Genomic DNA, 6,327 nt, shown 5'->3' on the forward strand with positions numbered 1-6,327 from the left:
GTTGAAAGCAAACGATTTTAAGGGAAAGAAAATGTTAAGCCATACAAAATAACAACAACAACAAAAAAAGCTGTAAAATAACACAGAATAGATTTTAAGTCAAAAACACTGCTAGAGCTGAAAAGGGACAATTTAAATAATGAATATTTAACTCACCAGGAAAATACAAGAATTCCAAATACGTATGCAACTGATGGAGCTCAGAGCAAGCTATCCTAAAATACACAAATGTTCACATATTGATTATTTTGGATTAAAGTTATTTCTGAAACAGCTGATATAAGAAGAACCCCCTGACCCTCCTTTGTTCCCCTGAAAGCAGGAAACAAAGTTCCCACAGAAAGGTATCTTCCCTGTGCTGGGAGGATGGAGGGCATCCTCATTGTCCAACATGGGGAACTCAAGGCTGAGAGAGCTGTACAAATAGACTGTTATTTCTTCATTATTTTGCTACCCCGATGAAAAACTCCCTTGTTTTTTCAATCCTCACAGGAATTTGATTCTTTGTTTAAAAAGGTACACAGACAGCCTGCTTTGGTCTTAGATCCTATTACTATGGGGTTTCTGTACCTATAAAATTAAATTTGTTTTTCTCCTATTAATCTGTCTTATGTAAATTCGATTATTAGATCAGCTGATAAAACCTAGAAGGGTAGAAGAACAATTTTGCTCCCATACATACCTAACAACTGAGCCTCAAAATATATGAAGGAAAAATTGATAGAATTATAAGAACGAGACAAACCCATAATCATAGTAGGAAATTTTAACGTACCTTTCTCTGTTACCAACAGATCAAGTAAACAAAATCAGTAAGCATGGATAAGTTTTGAACAGCACAATTAGCAAACCCAGTTTAAAGCAAGTACAAAGATTATTGCCCAAAAGTAGAGAAGACATTCTTCAAAGACATACATAAATGTAACCACAATCAATCAGGTAGTGGTCCTCAAGGCAAGCCCCAGCAAATTTCAAAGGGTTGAAACCACAGAAAGTATGTTCTCTGATCACTAGCAATTAAATTAGAAATCAAAAACCAAAAAGTTAAGTAGAAAATCCGATACATTTGGAATTTAAGAAATATATTTTGTGACCTCTATTTCCAGCTATGATAGAATCGCTTGTTGATAATAATCCTCTTCAAAAACACACCTAAAAGCTGGGTTAAAAAAAAAAAAGATGATAAATGCAATTCTACCACTGTGAGGGATAGAATTAGAAGTGATATGATGGCTGGCTTTTCATTGTGTTTATATCTATTTTCCCAGTTTTATAAAGTCAGTAAGAATAACTTTTTCTAAATTCAGTAAGAATTATCTTTTCACTTAGCAACCATGAAGAGTTGTTACAAATAAAGTATCACTAATTTTTTCCCATTATTTACATTTTCAGTCAATACTTATAAGAGAACAATTATTCTCATGTGAGGGCCTTTGACACTGTTTGATGTTGTTGAAAATGTACATATCTTTTGATTCAGCAGTTTCACTTACAGAAATTTATCTGCCAAAGCATATGCACACATCTGTCTAAACACAGATATACAAGAATATATATTGTGTATAGATGTATATTCTGCAGTATTTTTTGATGGGAACACTAAAACAATGTCTGCTCTTAGGAGATGGTTAAATAAATGGTGATACATGACTTTAGAGAAACACTATTCAGGAATTAACAAAGAATGAGGTAGGTCTATACATGCTGATGGACTGTATGCCTTTGATTAAATATCTTTGGTTCAAGCAGCAAAAATCAATTCTGGAGTACTGGAGCAAAAATGAAATGAAGTGGAGCCACAGGAGTTGGTCCACAGAATAGCCAGGAGGCCGGACAGCAGAAAAGACACTGGCAACCCCAGAGCACTCAGCACCTCAGGTACCACTCCATCATCTTCTCTGGATGTTGGCAGTGCCCTTCTGATGTTGTTTTAATCCTTGAGTCACTCCTGTTGAGATTCACTCTAAAGAGAGAAAGAGAGCGTGGGTTGCATACCTCATCCTTGGCTACCAGAGGACAAAGGACTTAATTGACATTCCCACGAGGACTGTGCACAGTGAGAAAGAGGTGATTCCCCCGAATAAGATCAGCGTGCTGTTTGGAAAGGAGAAAGAATACTGTTTAGTAAGTTAAAAAAAAAAAAAAGTGTCCTGTATAAACTGCTACAGGAATAAAACAAAATGTAAAACATAGTAAATCACCATACATATTTTTTAAAATGAGAGAAAGAATATATATCACAAGTAACATATAGAAGGTATTCCTAAAAACAAACAATGAACAAAAAGAAAACCCTGCTAGAAATGGCACATCCTTATCTCCCATTAGGCCCTCTGCTCCACAGGAACAAGAACCATGTCTGTCCCAGGCTGTATTTTCAATGGCAAACACAATAAACAGTTGCAGAGTGAATGCAAGAATGTAGTTCTAAGGAAGAGAACAGGGGACCCGAGGGAAGAGAGACTTACATTTCACATATTAATTTTTTAAAATCAAGTGCCTGTCGTCCTTTTACAATTAAACAAGAGTGTAAAGAGAATCCGTAATCATAATACACACTTTTTTTAAATATGAAAATGTCTTCCCCTAGGAAGTTTGGGAATCGCTGTTATAAACAATCAGCCTCACCCCCTCTCCCTGGACCATCTCATTGTTTCCGCGCCCAGAGAGTGGAGCAGAAAAGGCTGCATTGTCCAGTGGAACCGCCCAGCTTCAGCAGGGGAAGCTCCCCCACTGCACCGCACACAGTGCAACTCAGCTACTCCGGGGCCCCGGGAAAGAATGACTGTGGAGAGATAAATAGTCAAGGCCGATTTGGTCATCACGCTGGGGCTCCAGCTCTTTAGAAGTCTGCACGGATAGCAAAAACATTGCTGAGTGTTTAAACGATTTGAATGATATTCGTAGGGAGACCCTGAAAAGAGGAAAACAATGGCTTGATGACAGCAAGCTGACAATGGAAGAGAATTTTGTGGGCTGAGATGATTGTGGAAGCAAACAATGGTGATATTGTCCTTCTGGTGTTATTGTGGGACGCCGTAATTTATGGATGAAGTGGGATTTCAAACAAGATAAACAGACTTGAATTTGTTAACTAATACAGTAAGCAGAGAACATTCTGTTATATGAGGAGAGAAATGGGGATGTTTTATACACCCCTGCTATTTGCTAAACAGAAATATGTTTGTATTTGGGATAAAGTCTTGCTTTCCATTGTTTCTGCTAGCTTTTTGAGAACATCCTTTTTCATGTAATCTTGAAAACAGAAAAACCTGGGTGAAAGAGAACATTGTCAATATATGTCACTAGACAACTATTTTTTTGGTTCTAGAAGTTAGAGAGGGTGTGAAAGTGTCAACTAATTTACTCTTTTCTTTGCAGATGTAATGCCTGTCTACTCACAGATACTGAGAGGATGTAATGGCAATCACAACGATAACTACTTCTCTATCACAAGCAGTTTATAACGTCGTGTTGAACAATTTAGTTTCGATTACACATAGAAAAGAGGGACCACTTCTCTCTAAACTATGAAAACCAGGTTTATACCTTGGTAAGCATGGTTAGTGATAAATTACTACTATTTATGGAATTACTGGATTAACATTTGTAAACTGGACAGAGGGCAAATTATGTATCTTACATCTCAATCCTGGAAATAGCGTCTGGCAGGCAGTAAAGAGTGGAGTTCTGTTGAATGAGTAAAAATTTGATTCTTCTATGGGCAAGGGAGTCTAAGTTGGGGATACATCTGTCAAAGATAAAACTTAGGCTGAGACAAAAGCATCAAAGACTATTCATAATCTTGCAGGGGGAACTATCAGCAGGGATTTTAGGGTGTGAGAAAGGAGACGGCATTTGATACAGTGAGAAAGGAAAGGCTCAGACAGCCCCTGAGTGGCAATAGTTCTTTTAAGGTGGGATTTTGGAAGCCAGGATGACTTTCTACAGATACATTTGGCAGTCCTTGGCTAGCTGTCATGGGGCAAGCAAGCATTTTGGGCATGCTCTTAAAACAGGTACTAGTGGTGGAGGGTTTTCTGTGGCCAGTCATTTCCTAGAACATGTGGTATTCAAAGAGGTGCACTGTTTACAGTCAGATTATCCTGATGGTACTTTATAAGAAGATGCCTACAACCTAGGTCCACTCTCTCTTACAGAAACAAACAAACTCTATCTCTAAATTGGCAAAACAAAATAAAATTGAAAGAAGCTAAACAAAAAACACCCACCTCCTAGAAAATCTAAAAATAAATAAATAAAATGTCAAGTTCAAAACTGAAAAATACCACTAACACTCCCCAGTCCTAACTGTAGTAAAAATACGGGTGGTATCACTTCACCTGCTTTGGAGAACTCACCTGATGTAAGCAAACTTGCATTTTCATTCCAGCTTTTTTCGGTTATAGATGTAGACTCAGGACAAAGGTAAACAAATCCAACGTTTTACTGAAATTTGGATTATATCGGTGAAACACTTTCCTGAAGACTGTAGCGCCTGCTTTCTATAGGTGTTATCATGTTGATTGTGCAAAACAGCCACCTTAAAAAAAAAAAAAAGCTTGCAAATGTTATTTAGAAGTTAACCGTGAGGATTCACAACCTTTCAGATGGCTGTGTCTTTATTTATTAATTTATGAAACTGCCAAGGGACGGGTGTGGGGAAGGGGCAGTATTAGTGACCATGGGAAATTTTAAGAAATTAAATAGACCTCTGGCTTGGTGCCCAGAAAAAAAAAAAAAAAAAAAAAAAAAAAAAAGTCAGTCCCTGCGCAGAAAACCAGGCAAAAGATAAAAAAGATTCCATTATGTCTATAATACAATCTTCTTATGGCTTTAGTACAAGTTTCTTCTCTGCTAACAGAAGTCCCTGCAGAAGGTTTAAACAATCCCTACAATTTCATTATGTGAGTGTAGCTAAATCCAATAAAGAAAAAGGCCCTGCAGAGCCGTCCCATATGCTCAATTCCAGACCCTCTCCTTCTCGGGGAAGTCAGAGAACTTGGCTGGCTGGAAACAGATTCTATTCAGACTGCCTGGAGCACAAATCTTGCTTTGTTGACATCAATGCAAGCTCTCCTGAGGACACACAAAGAAGAGAAGAAGCTATTAGAATTTCTCGTGACCCTGCTCCGGGCCAAATCCAGCTTTGCTTAAATGAATGAAAATGCTTGTTACATGGCCCAAGAAGCTACTTTGTCCGTTTGAAAATTAATTAGACCGTAGCTAGATGAACAACCAGAAGATGCTTTCACAACGTTTGTAGATGGATGACCTTGGCTGAGTTCCCAATTTTAACAAGTTTACCCTAAAGCAAAAACATGGCCTTTTGGCTGAGCTAATGCCTACAATTATGATGCTTTCCTGCGTGGTAGCCAACCGTTTGGCACAATCCCACCAGAAAAGGAAGTTAAGAAGAGAGGAGTTAAAACGTTTACATAAAAGTGTAATAGAAGAGGTTCTCGAAGGAAATTTTTTGTCTCAAGTAGCCAACTTAGTTACCCATTTCACAGCTGGACTGGGAGAAAATGTGAACATCTTTTTAAAAAGTATTTCTTTTTTTTTTAACTAATTCTCTGTTTTATTTGGGGGGGGATGACAATTAGGTTTATTTTTATTATTTATTTATTTATTTGTTTGTTTACTCATTTATTTCAGTGGAGGTACTGGGGATTGAAACCAGGACCACATGCATGCTAAGCACGCACTCTACCACTGAGCTAAACCTCCCCCCTTTAAAATCTTGTGTATGTCATGATACACTCTTGATCAAGACTCTGAGAGGACGCAGATTCTGTTCTTCCTTGTAGCACTTTAAGTATAGAGGGACCAGAGTTGGCAGGTTGGCAGGAAGCATAAAACACTGATCCATATGTAAATCTGTTTTTCAAGTGTCAAGTTGAAGGTGTCAGGGAAGAGAGGGGGGAGGGTATACCTCAGTGGTAGAGCGTGTGCTTAGCATGTTTGCTTAGCTGGGTTCAATCCCCAGCACTTCCATTAAAAAAAAAAAAAGATTTTCATGGATGAATATGGATCACCTTTGAGTGTAAGATTCTGAGGCACTTCAGTCACAAAGAGAAGAATAGCTACTTTAAAAAGTAATCTGCAAATTGCTACATTGAGGAAGGTCCTTTAAATATATTAGGGATGAGACTATACCTGATGCTTAACTATCTTGTAACTTGAAGTTGAGGGCAGAGGTAAGAGGAATTGGACACATTGTGTGGAAATAAAATTCCCCAGTGTTCACAGCAGCACTATTTACAATAGCCAAGACATGGAAGCAACCCAAGTGCCCATGAATGTAATGGGATTAAGAAGATACCG

The 6,327-nt window shown here is 38.0% G+C and overlaps 1 long non-coding RNA gene across 1 annotated transcript in view; it reads right to left on the reverse strand.

The window, feature by feature from the left end:
• LOC105095265 (uncharacterized) overlaps positions 1–2,894 on the reverse strand; it is a 743,648-nt gene extending 740,754 nt beyond the window's left edge. Inside the window, exons 1-2 of the long non-coding RNA XR_010384800.1 lie at positions 2,469–2,894; positions 1,996–2,094 (exon numbers count right to left, since the gene is read on the reverse strand). This is a non-coding gene — a long non-coding RNA (uncharacterized LOC105095265). The remainder of the gene's footprint in view (positions 1–1,995; positions 2,095–2,468) is intronic.
• Positions 2,895–6,327: the final 3,433 nt, after the last annotated feature.

Source organism: Camelus dromedarius, chromosome 17 (genome assembly GCF_036321535.1).
Source record: "Camelus dromedarius isolate mCamDro1 chromosome 17, mCamDro1.pat, whole genome shotgun sequence".
NCBI lineage: Eukaryota > Metazoa > Chordata > Mammalia > Artiodactyla > Camelidae > Camelus > Camelus dromedarius.